Below are 13,964 nucleotides of genomic sequence, written 5' to 3'. Positions count from 1 at the left end.
TTGAGTGGAAACTCTACAGCACAGAAGAGATTTGACTTAAAGGGGGTATTTTAGATGTTTACGTATTCTTGAATAGCCTGGAGGAGGTGAGTAAGAATCAGCTATTCATCTCATGAACTGGTTCTTGCACTGGAAGAGAAAGTGAAGCTAGTGGAAGTCACGTTCACAACAAAGCAAGGTTGTTGGTTCTTTCCAAAGCACTTGTTCAGCTAGCTCTCAAACTAATGAAAATTTTGCGCACCTACAGCATCCTTTGGTGGAGAGTTGTACAGGTCTACCACAAGCTGTGTAACAAACTGCGTCCTTTCGTCTTTTGGCTGTGCAGTTCTACCCAATCGGACCTCACATGGCTGTTGTTTGGTTTGGTACCTTTGTTACACTTTCCATTTGTTGCCTTTTTCAGTTTTAATCATCAAAAAGCTTACATGAGATTGCAAGGCAACTGGACAAATTGCTTAGTGAAGAGCTGCAGTTGGGATTATAGAACTGACAAATCCCATCAGCCTTGCCTGATAAAGGCTGGGGCATGGGAGAGCACATGGGAGTAGGCAAAGGAGGAGAGGGAGAGGGAAAGGTATGAGATACACCTACCCAATTTTTACTTTTTCCTTGGCATCAATCCACTTCTAGCCAATACTGGAGTCAAAAGTAGTGGGCCACATAACACCTTGGTCTGAATCAGCATGTCCATTCTTATGATGGCTAAAATCAGAGTGAAATTAAAAAAATAATAATTTAATGTAAATTTACCCAAAAAACCTATATAGCATTTACCATTCTGTCTTGAACTGATATGTTTAGTGCACTGTGCTTAGTGGTAGCTAGAAATTAATAATCAGTAATTGGTAAACAATTATTGATAGTATTGGGAATCTTGCTTGTACAGTTTACGATTTATCAAGATGTTTTGTGAAGATGTATTCTCATGACTCATTTTTCCAGGATAATATTTTTCCTTGAGGACTCCCGTAAGTTTGCTGTGATAACTCATTCCTGTTACTTACTCTTCATGCTAAGGGCACAGCTGTTTTGAGAACAATTGACCAGACTGGCAGATTATCATCAAAATCAAAACAAAAGGGGATGGATGTTTCAGCCTTTCACAGAGTTTTAATGTTATTAGTCAAACTGATCTAAAAGACACAAACCAAGTCATTCCAGATTTTGGGGTATGTCCAATATTCTGACACACAGACATTGTTAAGAGACATCTTACTCCCTATCTTTGATAAAGGCACAGGCCAGAAATGTGTGATGTTATGTAGCAAAAAAGCTGATAAGCACACACAGATGCTTCCTGCTTGATATTGCTAGGGTTAGAAAGAGCCCTCAGTATCAGCAGTAAGACCTGACACTGGCAAACAGACTCTTTTATCTTTGCTGATATTTTGATTCCTTTGATCCTCTTATTTCAAATCTAGATCCAAAGATTTCCAATTTATCTTTATTTTAGGCTCCACTGAGAGAAAACAATCTTTTAAAATCCATGAAACTTCTAAGCAGTGATGAAACATTGTATTCTGAAAACATTTCTTCAAATCCAGCAGCATTCAGAGAGCAACATTGGGCTCAAGAACAGGACTACTGTCTGTGCCAGCATTTTTAGAGAAAATACGGTTCCCATGGTAGCAGCATAGGCTCAAAGCACATTGAACTTTTTTGCCTCTAGCCCTGCACAGGACAGGTGCATTTCAAGTACCAGATAATCCTTACAGATCTTTGGACTCCCTTGCTCAGGTTTACCATCTTCACATCAAGAATTTCCACATTCAAAAGAGGAGTGTGAACCAATGCTTCAATATTTTTCTATCAGGAAATCAAACGCTTTTGCTCAGTTCTTATATTTGCAAAGCCATTTGCTACATTAGATTACATGCTAGTCTGCTGCATCTATAAATTCCTTTGCATGGCAATATTTGGGGAGCAGCAGAATTAAAACTTTCCATATACAAACAAGCTCTCTATAATTAGGAAGCTAGTAAAACCTTGCTGTGGAACAACAGCATAAGCTGCATAAACACTTTTACATTTAAAGACTGTGATAAACAAAAAAAGAATTTCTAGATTCAAAAAGGGAACAACTAACAGATCAAAGTGAATGAAGAACAACTGACAGATCAAAGTGAATGAAAAATATATTTACTGAATGCCCTTTGGAAACTTCCTTCCGGTGAGACTGTACATGGAGCCACCACCAAGCATTCACCGTGAGCCAATTACCATTATATATACAAGTCAATGGTAGCAGCATGCACCTCATAAAATAGAGAGTGTAAATTAAACTCTTACAAGGTTTCATCAGATTCCTTCATTTATAAGGAGACTAAAACCAGTGAACCAAGCTTAAACCCATCAGAAGCAAGACCTTATTTCTACTATAAACATCAGCAAGTGACATTGCAGAGGAGAGACTTCACCACAAATCCAATTTGCATTGTCTGATCTTCTCCAGAGACAAACACTCTTAATTCCTGGAGAGGTAAACTCAAAGCAGTTTATGAGGCTGATCACCTTGTCTTTGTAGGCCAGCCCATCCTTACTAGCCCCAGGAGCTGTGATACTAACCTTATCTGTAAATTTGGGTCACTTGTATTTTGTCTTTGTGATTACACACACTTCATTTATACAGCTTCACAGAAAAGCAGAGGGTGTGCAGAGACTAACAGCACCTCTCTCAAAGGAGGCAAGTAGGAAAGGGCTGCTGAAAACAGCAGGGAAAAGAGAGATTCACCTGTAAGGTCATTCCATAATGAAGCCATAGAATAACATAGTCTGGCAACAGAACAGATGTTTGCAAGAAAATAGATTGTATGGTATAACATTTTTTCACAGAAATTATCTTTATTTACATAGTTTTTTTATGCAGGTGTTATGCATTATTGTAGCAAATTTAAAAGCTTAGAATCTGATCTTTTTTTTCTGAGCCACAAAGGCAATATTTTGCCACACTATTTATTTAAACTACTGTAATCAAAACTGTCGCTTGCTGTGGCCAGACATTTAGGAAACACAGCAGTTCCCAAAAGTCTGCAGAAAGGTTTATTTTTCCTTTGACTACTCAGACAGTATTTCCTTTTAGCCCTGTCATACTGCTCTTTCCACCAGATGGTTTGCTGGTTCCTATTCTAGCTAAGAAGGATTTAACCAGCTTGAATTAATCCCTACAGTTGTCATCAACTAAGTGTTAATGCTCTGACACTGATCTAATCCTTTGGGATTTCTTTCCTCTCTGCCCCTGCCGTGCCTTTTGGAAAGGGAGGGAGAACACTTGTGGTGATGAGCTGACAGAGAACAACGTGATGCTGTGCTCCATTTCAGCAACAAGGTTATGGGTGCCCACCAGGCACTGCCTGGATAATCTAGCCAGGTACGTTTCATATGGTAGATGTAAGTGATTAGGATACAGCTTTTCTTATCATAGGAAAACTCAACAATTTAAGTGACTATATGTGAAGCAGAAGCCAATGCACATGTAGACTTTGGTTTCTTGCTCTTTTTAGTTTACTCAGGCTATCCTGTGTCTTTTACACATCTTTCACACTGTCCAATTTTTTAAATTTTCCTCTTTTAATATATTCCCTTTTCAACTTTCACAACTAGAGTCTCTTTTAAAATAGCTTTAACTCTGTCTTCTTTCCTTCTAGAGTCTGTATTTCCTATTGTACTGCTGAGATTATGAATCCAATACACCTGCATGCCCTCTGTGTGCATTAAGAACAACTCTTGGAATTTGGGTCATTAGCATATCGCTAATCTCTGGAAACTAATTACAAAGTGCATGCCCAATTTACACTGACCTTTTTACCATGTGATTTAGAAGCCAACTAAACAACTGACTGGCTCTTACTTTTCCCTTCCCACTGTCCCTCAGGGAAGGCAGGATTACTGGGTGTTGCCAGTAACTACAGGTATCACCTGGCTGGCACTTAAACATTACCATTTCTTACACGATGTTGTCACTTGGTTATCAAGAGAAGCTAATATTCGGGAAGAAAAAAAATCAGATTAGAAGAAGCCTCTTTCCTACTGGTATAGCCCCTCTATGGTAAACCTTGCCTTCAGGAAACATTTTAGCTCCTTCTGCAGAGTGTATCGCTTCTGCTACAGAGCAATCTGGGAAGCATCTATATATAAACAGGATGATTATTCAGGGGCAATGTTCCTCCTGTCCTTGCAAGAAATCTATGCACAACAGAGAAATTATTTGGACTATTATGTTTATATAAGAAACCCTTTTCTGGAGGAGTGATTTTAAACAATTTAAACCATTTTAAACGTGGCATCAGTTGTTTAATTGTGACAAAATCTTTTCAGCAAAAATAGGCAGTCTGCTACCGCCAGATTTGAAAGCAGTTGTATTTGAAATTTTTTGCAAATGCTTTGATTGCTAGGTTTATAATCTTGCCTAGGTAAATTGTCTCAACAGCAACCAGACAACCCTAGACATGCTAGCTTTAGTAAACTAAACATGAAGTAATTCAGCAAAATTTAGACTGTGATCTCACATCCACTGAATTTAATAACCATTCACAAGTATGAAACTAATACTTTTAGACATTTGCAGGATGAAGTTCTAAAATAAACATTTCCAGGTACTGAATGAGCAATTTCAAAAGAAAAGCCTTTTCTGGTTAGGGCTGGGATCCTGAAAGAGTCATTCATATTTCCAATTTTACCTTTTCTGTCAGTTGTTTTTTTTCTTTTTTCATTAGCATTTTAAGGACCACAACCAAGGAGTTTTTGCAACAGAAGTGTATATTTATTCTACTTCCCTGCAATGCTTTCAAGAAGATGCAAAGGAATTTTTGCTCAGGTTTTCTAACACTAAGTCTTCAAGCAGCAACAGGTCATGCAGGACTTCTGCCCAAAAATGAAGCAGGTGAGAACATGTTGGTTTAATGGAAACTTCAGCAAGACTGCTGCTGCTATGACCAGCTTCCAGTATTAGGGTTTCGGTTATATTTATATTTCTACATGTATATGATTTTCAAAGTTCTCTCCTATCCCTTCACGTGTTTATACAGGTTGTGTATTCCCTCTCTGTTGTATGCCCTACTTTGGACCTCTTTTCTTCCCTACTGCAAGGGTCTCTCATCCCTACAGGCCTGGGCTCTGGCCTGTCATTCCTTCCACAAAGGAGAAGACAAACACACACAACATTTCAATCCGCTTTTGTGAATTACAGCTCCTGAATTTATATAGCATATGAACAGGGATACGAGAAGATTAAAAAAAAAAAGAAAAAGAAAAAGAAAAAAAAAAATCACAATGCAATTACAAATGGGGGAAAGGTTTAGTGTGCTAGGGCACCTTTTATTACCCATTTTCACATTACACAGAAGTTTGTTGTGTACTTTTAGCTCAGACTGAATTTTTGCTCCTGCTGCTCTATTCTAAATAGTACTGTATCATGTAAAGATCCTCAGTGAGCTGTGATTAGGATTAAACCAATTTTGGTGGGCTTTGGATGAGGCTGGAACTGTTAAAACTGAACATTTTTAGGTCTGAAATCCCTTTTCCCTCCCTCATGTAATAGAAAGTTTGCTTAAAGTCAGGAGCTGGCTCTCCTCTCTTAGTTTTTGCATTTAAGGACCTTTTGTTAGTGAGCAGAAGCTCGGGCAGCGTTTGCAAAGGTCCCAGCTCAGCAAAGCACAGCAGCATGACTGATTTTTGATGTTAAGTAGGACCATTTTACGCAAAATGATTATTCACACCATTACGGGTATGTCTGTGGTATCTGCATGAGACATACAAACACGAGTTGCAAACACTGCCCTTCCTCTCACGTTACTAATCCCTTTCTCCTAAAAGTTGAAAGTATAAATGGAAACATAGAAAGGAAAATTGGAGGTTTGCTCTGCCCTCCGATTTTCAGACACACACATGCCGTAATGGAGACACAAATGGCCATTGCAGCACTAACTTTTCTTACACACCTGTAGCAAAAAACATGGTTTGACTCAAGCTACATGAGCTCTCATATAAGAAGTGCAATGATGACGATTAATTTACCTCAGATTTAATGACAGGCTGTTCTTGGACAGGGTGCTGCCAGAAAGCCCGGCTCCAGCACGCTCCCCACCACTGCCACCCCGACGCAGCAGTTAAACCCTCTGGCCCTGTGCCCGCTGCAGTTTTGCACTTATATCATCCAGTGTCAACCACACTGCAGATCTGCCCCAAATTTACCTTGCCTTGACCACCCGGGCATGCGGCTGTCCCTCCATTATCTGTCTTCTTCCCTCAGGTGTCTGTGTCTGCGTGGCTGAGGAGGTGTCAGACTCTGGCCCCTGAGCAGCCAAAATGGCTCTGGCCAGGCCGTCCCCTGAGGCGGCTCAGGCTGCGGCAGGGAGGAACATGGATGCCACAGGGGCTGTGGGAAAACAGCCCTGGGCAAAGAGGAGGGATGGTGCAGCCAGCGCTGGGGGAGGAAGGAGACCCTGAAGGGGGCTAAAATGAATGAGGAAAAAAATACCCTAAGCCAGAAGGGGTGGAAGTGACTGTTGATGAAAGGCTGTTGGGTGCCCTGTGGGGAGCAACCAGAGACTGCAGCCTGAAGGAAGATGAAGAGAAACTTTCTGTTTTAAAACGGTGCCTTCCAGATGCCCTTTCTAACCCAAATCTCCTTGCAGCCCGAGGGGGAAAAAATCCCTTCAGGAGCTCCCCCTGGCCAGCACCGGGAGGGCGGCCGGCATTGCCCCTTCCCCTCAGCAGGGCCGGGGGCCATGGTGCCTGGCATCGCGCAGTGGAGAACAAGCTCCCCCAGGGAAGGGAAACTTCCCCAGCAGAAGGCAGCTAGGCCAAGGATTCACACTCCGGATAAGTTTAAAAACACTGGCATTTTGCTCAGGTGAAGACGCAGCTCCTTGTGGTGATGTGAGTTTCACAGGAAAGCAGACACCTTTCAGGCTGCCCCGTCCACTATGTTTTAATTAGCGGCATCTTCATTCCACATTTCCCTGTGCAGCGGAGTGACTGATGGAGGAGGCTGCGCTGCCTGCCTCACCGGCACCATGGCCCCCGCGCCTCCCACCGCACGCGTGTCCCTGTGTGACCATGGTGTGCCCGCCACTGCCCGGTGGCTGCTGGTACCAACCTGTCCTAAAAGAAGTGCATTTCCCCCCTTATGCCAATGAATGATAGAGTAGATGATGGGACTTGCTCCATGTCAACAGGAGGGACAGTTCTACATGATCTTTAATTAAAAGCATTTCCCGTTCTTAACAGTTGTTCAGCAGGTATGATTAGTTACCTACTACCTCTAGCTTAATCATCCGTAATGTCAACTGCTGTCAACTTATTTTATTCATGTGTATATGTTTATGTAGATATTCACTGTACCTCCTGCCACTGAATTCCCCATGTGTCCGTTAAGTACTGTAAGCCTATAAATAAAACCCCAGTAGCAAATAATCACAAGAATTGATGCTCCATCAAAATTATTTCACCCAGCTCTGCAGAAAGTCTGGGCTGAACAGCCCGAGTCCTCACAGCAATAGTTTAGTCTGATAAAACGGTGTTAACCTACTGATTGATACATGGTGATCTAACATTTATGATTCCTCCAAGGTGGCAATGGAAATAGCATTCCCCTTAAGGAGGATTACCCTTTTACTGTAATGCTCCATCTCCTTAGACTGAGTTCCTAATGCTTGTTTCTTTCTGCTGTCTTCCAGAGGTTGAGCAGATTTTCTTTGGTTGTATACAGCACATTTACTTGCAAATGCTTTCAAAGTTATGGCCATGATTCTTATCCTCTAAAGACTGTTAATTAAAAAATCCACTCATGAACATTGCTGCATTATTTTGCATGATGTCAGTGATTACTTCTGCTATTACTCAGGACAACATCTTGTGTAAACCTGTGTCTCACAATTAATAAGACAGTAACTCCTGGTCAGGAAAGAGAGCCAGCAATTATTTTACTCACATTCTTCACTGAATTTAAGCCCTGACATGTACACCCGTTCACGTTAAATACCACTATGGTTACGGTCTTTTATTCAAAGTAAGTATAAATGTATATTATTTTAACCAAACATAGAGATCTGGCTAGAACATGTAGTAACTAAGATCCTTGGTCTTGTTGTAACCTGTAACAGTCACCACACTTTCCAACAGTCTGGTTCAATGTTTGCTTTTAAGACTGCTTTCCCTTCTGCTCACTGTTTAAAACAGAGAGAGAGTTCATCCATACTAGTGGGTGCGTGTTGCTCTACACACTGCCTCGTCTTCTGCCGCGAGAGGTAAGAAAGGGTGCAGAGGAGCACACGTGCAGGATTGTACAGAAAAAGCACACACACATGGGAAAAAACATGCCCTCGTGCTGCATCCTCCCCACTCAAGCAGCCTCTGACAGAAGGCAGAAGACTTCAAACAGCAGTTTGCTTCCCAGCGTGGGGGGGACAATGGTGGTGGCAACACACAAAGATAAAGCAAAAAGAATCAGTGGAGCTATTTCTGCACCGATGAGAGGTAAAGCCTGTTCCTCTCAGTTGTCCCTCACAGGAGGAAGTTTTGGAGAAGATAAGAGATAGCAGATGTCTTCTCCATTAAAATCACCGACTTGATCTTTACATACTGATTTAATGGATGCTAGCATAAAGGAAACAGAAAATCTGCGCTCTATATCATAACCCTTCTGTCTGAAAAATCCCTGTGCCTGGAGTTGCTGGCAGAGTCCCAGGGCAGCACAGCACACCATACTCTTCTGTTCAAAAAAATCCAGTGGACTCAACAAATACCATTTGATTTAAACACTTTCCTAGACCTTTGTCCTTTCTCACCTCACAAAGGCTTGAAATAAGTCTTACAGCCTCAGTGTCTGCTTGGGTCAGTAAGTCCCACGTGGCTCTGGACTAACCAGCTACCCACAGGACCAGAGCTACCTAAAGCCCTTTTTAGAGGTCCTCGGCTAAAAAAATCCCTGGTAAATTAAAATGCATGGTTATTCTGTATCCCACTGCAGGTACTAATAGGAAATTGCAAATTTATTCTGGTGAAATGTGCTGTAACTTAACTATGTCAGATACCTTGTTTTGTCAAGTTAACAACAGGTTTTTACATCCATGGCTTTATTACAGGAATCTAGAGCTCTGCTTTCAAAGGAAATAGCTTTAGGCTGCATCACATGTTATGTACCTCCATATGGTGATAGTTATAAAACCCTTTTCTTAGACATATCCAGGAAAACTCAGAGTTGCTGTCAAGGCTGACATAACAGTCTGCTTTATCTCCTCAGTGGATGAACAGACTAAAATAGCTGCCTTCTCACAGAATGCTAACACGGTTCTGTTTCTATATATAAGCCCACGGATTTATTGCAAATCTACTGATAAAACTAGCACTACAATAACTTCTGCAGACTACTTAGCGATTTTTTTTTCCCCTTTAAAAATTTTGAACATGCTCCTAGTACTTCTCATTTAAAATTTTTTTCAAAAGTTGCTTTAGGAAAACAACTTTTCTCAGTGCATTGTGACATTTCCTAATTTGACAAGCACCTCAGAAAGCAGACATGAATGGAAAATGCTAATTCATGTATTTGGGCTGAATCTATCAGCCACAGAAGTGACATCAGTTATATATATGCCTCAACTTATCAAGTGTCCATCTAATATCGTGCCTGAATCAATTCCAGCCCTGTTGGCAGTGGTAACGTCCAACCCTGCATGGCCAGAATTTAACCTGGTGACCAGCTTTCAGAGGACTGCATATCACTGCCAGTCACATGAACCATGCTGACTCCCAAACACCTTCCTCTCCTTTATAGCTTTGCCTGAAGCATTAGTAAATCTTCCTTTTAACACATATTCTACGTATTGTTAATAGCTAATGGCATGCCGGCACCTTTCTCCTCACCTATTTCTAGTTCTCCAAACAAACCTTTATGCAAATCTTTTTTGGTAACCTGAAAATAATCTTAAGGGTCTTTTCCAACCTCAATGATTATATAAAAAAAGGGAAAATAAATGGAGTTATTTATGGTAAGCTTTTCAGGAGTTTTTTCTTCTACCTTCTTCCAAATTTCTTCTTTCTCTCTGCTGTAGTTACTGACAGGTTCTAACTACTTCCTCACTGTGGACACAAGTTTGAGGTCTGATGTAATTCTGACAACAATAGACCACACCTTTCCTTGGCAAGTTTCTACAGTGTGGTAACAATTACTGTGTCTTGCGCTTGGAGGGACGGGTAAATAGGTAAAACGCAGCTGGATTTGCAAGTGCTATTATATAATGCACCCAGCTTGAGCTCCAATTATCTAGTAATGAGAATTTTTTTGTTTTTTAAACTTCTTCTGAGTAAGCTCTTTTTCTGGAGCACATCAGAACAACATAAGCTTTAAATGTGAGAATCTTCCTTTAACACTGTTCAGCAAGTGTTTTTCATTTGCTGGTAATTAGTAAATGCTGGCCTAGATATGCCAAAGCTAGAGCAGAACAAAGGTGAAAGAAGCCTTGGAGAAAGCCAGAGGGGAGGTGTATTGCATCTTGTTTTCTATCTCAACAACTTGTTTATGATGTTCCTTTCTTTTTGTATTTGTATGTGGGTTTTAGGAGTTGCATGTTTGTTTGTTTTTTAATTCCTTAGTTTTCCCTAAATACATAAGATCATACAATGAGATCATATTCGCAGGCAATTGTGCTGGCCATCACCTCTACATCCTTCCGCCAGATAAAAGTCTGTACAGAAAAACCTTGGCTAGCCAGACATCTGAAGCAGATCGCAATTCGGGAGGAGGTGGGGTGGATGTTTGCATGTCAGATCTGGTATAGTGACACTTGCATTTCCTTTATTACTCATGCGCTGACTACCTAGAAATCACTTTTAATTCAGATAATTATACTGTTGTTAAGCTCTGATATTTTGCTTTTAGTGCCTCTGTATCTTGCTCACCTCCCTTCACTGAGATGACTGGTTTTTACCAAGGGAAGTTTAAAAACTGTCACAGAAACTGATGCTGAGACACCCAGGAAAGTGTAAGATGTTCCCTTCCCTAAAAACATCAAGAAGAATAAAAATTAAGAAGAGATTTGGCAGCACAGTTTGCATTTCCCATTATTATTTCCATTGTCTGCATGTTGGAGATGACAAGAGAAAATAAGCTGCTCTGAAATCTTTTTGTTGCTCCTGAATAGTCTAGTTCATCCCTACATCCAAACCTCTCGTTATTCACACAGGCACTCCTACTGTTTTCACCTCCTTGCTTTGTTTATCCGTGATAGCATGATTGAGTACATTTCTTCCTTACCATGCAAGTAGGTGTTATGATTTACGCTTTGTTTTCTTAAATAACCTCCTACAACAGACTCCTTTTCCTTCAAAACATGATCTCCACTGCGCTTTTCTTTTTTCACAGGCATCAGATGAGGTCCCATCCACGTTGTTGTATATCTAACCCTAGAAGAGAAGCAGCCCAGGTAGAACGGAGCAGTACTTACTCAGCACTGAGAGCTGTCTGTCAGCCACAACCTTGATGTAAGAAGCTGATTGAGGGGCCACGGGGAGAAAGGAAGAGTTCAATCTTCAAATCTCTTCGGTCCTTGTCCTTTTTATTTTAAGATTTGGGAGGAGAAATACTTGCCCCTCTGGAATAGAACAGAAATCACATTTCTACCTGGCCAGCACAAATCTTACACTTTTTCAGCCCATGCCAACATGAGTGTGAACTGACAGCTTTGTAGATGAAAGTAACAAAATACCATCCTTCAAACCAATGATTCACCACCAAACATTTCATTTTCAGCTACTGAATAGAATTAAATCATTGCAGTTTGCACATGTCTGCCTATAGCAATTTCAGGTTGTAAGTACTAGTGCTGATCTGTGACTTTGCTGTTTTACAACTCAAAATGACAGAAATCTTCCATGATATGGTACAAGAATTTCCAAACCAGCTAAAAAATATGTACTACTGTAGATGAAAAAAAGTATTATGTTACCTTAAAGAAAAAAAATTACTTACTTGATAGCTACTGCTGAAATAAAGCAGAGTAGAGTAGACAGGAGGATTAGTATAATGTACTTACCATTAGATACACACTTCTCAATTAGATCTGCTATTTCCCAAACACATGGATAGTATTTACATTACAGATAAATTATACTTAGAGAAAACATTCTGAAAACTTTGTCAGTAGGTAAATATTTTGAGCTAAATGTTCAAGTTAAATTTCAAACTTTTTTTGCCCAGTTATATTGCATCACATTCTACTAGGCAATGTTTTCCTGTTAAGCATCCTTCTGAATTGGTTTTGCGCTGCTTCTTTATTCTTAACCAATCTCTAGAGAAAGTTCACAGAACAGGGATTTATCATACCTTTCCAAATAAAAACATCTGTCCTAAATTCTGCTGTCATAACAGTCACAAGGTCTCCCAGCCCGTTTAGCGTGTGTGTTGTAAGAAGGAAACCTACTGTCCTTACAAGCTCAAGAACTTACAAACTTTTAAGTACAAAGGAACAAAGCTAATCATAGGCTGTCACAATTCAAATACCCCATATAGCTTGCCTAAAAAGATAAGCTCTGCCACAGGCAAGTGCAGAAATCTATGTGGGAAGCAGACATTAAGTACTTCTATTTCCCTCCTCCTTGTTTTCAGGTGAATTCACTTGACCTCCTTTGTAGGGGGCCACTTTATACACTTGTGTATAAAATAGAGAAGACTCATGTTTCCTCTGAGTTTGCCATATACAGAGGCTGTTCTGTAACATAACCTTGTCAAAGCCCTCTGCACTCGAGGAATGAAAAAAGGTTGTAGCAATAAGGCAGAATTATATTGTTTTTCTGATAAAAAGACCCAGCAAGTTTATATTGCTTCATCAGTATGAGGCAGCTTCAACTCAACTAAAACTTTTGTAACCCAAGATACACTAATGGGTTTTCTTGTTTGTCCTGGAATCTGGACCCTTCAGCCTATCACTGATCTATTTTTGCAACATGTAATGCCATTATTAGTTAGATACCTCTATTCTCTGACCATGAGAACTGAATTATATGTACCGCAATAACATCTTGTTTGCTTCAAAAACCTAAGAGCTCTTCATCTCTGTTAGTTATCTTTTCATCACTGTCATAATAAAAATGGATACATATTTGAAAATGGGTCATGTAAAAAAAGAAAAAGATCTTCCAGAAATTATGCCCCAGGACATAATCATAACTCTTACATATCTATATTTCAATGGGTTCAGTGGAGCTACAGCATATTAAGTAATTCTTTTTATGGTAGTCAGTGAACAGAAAATATTTCAACATATTCAGTAATGCTTCATCACTCATTCTTTACACACTATAAGAGTTTATTTTCCAATTTATACTTACTAGTTTGGTCTCAGGAGGTTAGTGGTATTTTCACGTATTCATATAAGCTCTTTCATAAATGTAGTGTCATGACTAATTGTCATCACCCAAGATGGATGTAAAGCCTACCAAGTTCTTTTCTAAAATATTGAATAAACCTTATCTCACACCAGGGATTTCTTGGTTTAAAATGTCTTCAATTACTTACTGTGCCTAGTAGATTCACAAGCTAGCCAATATTTCCTGGTGACTTAGAGGAAGAATTCTTTCAGATAAACATATCCAGAAAGTAACACTTGTTCACTAAAGATAATGCTTCCCACCGATTGTGTTAACAGCTAATGTTTCTTACATCTTGAACAATTATAGTCTTGAAAATATTTACAACAATTTTTATCTTCCCTTTTTCCTGCACCCCCCCACCCCCTGGTGTCATATGAAATCTGACTGTGTATAACTGACTTTTTGAAATGTCCTGGATATAATGGGGAGCCAGGCTGTTTTCACATGAAATCATTTTAATGGATTTTAGGTAAGAATCTCTCATTCCACCTACTAAATATGGTTTATGTTAGCTTCAGCTTTCAAACCGCCTGAATGCATGAAGTTGCCTGAAAATTTACAGTGTATATACTATGAGGTGATACCCAATTTAGTTTATA

The 13,964-nt window shown here is 39.9% G+C and overlaps 1 long non-coding RNA gene across 1 annotated transcript; it reads left to right on the top strand.

Moving 5' to 3' along the window:
- The first annotated feature begins 3,254 nt into the window (after positions 1–3,254).
- Positions 3,255–13,466, top strand: LOC119155578. The gene is made up of 3 exons (XR_005106763.1): positions 3,255–3,367; positions 4,713–4,879; positions 11,360–13,466. It is a non-coding gene; the product is annotated as an uncharacterized LOC119155578 (long non-coding RNA).
- The last annotated feature ends 498 nt before the right edge of the window (positions 13,467–13,964 follow it).

This window comes from Falco rusticolus, chromosome 11 (assembly GCF_015220075.1).
Source record: "Falco rusticolus isolate bFalRus1 chromosome 11, bFalRus1.pri, whole genome shotgun sequence".
NCBI lineage: Eukaryota > Metazoa > Chordata > Aves > Falconiformes > Falconidae > Falco > Falco rusticolus.
The sequence above is the reverse complement of the archived record's forward strand: the minus strand, read 5'-3'. Positions and strand labels throughout refer to the sequence as shown.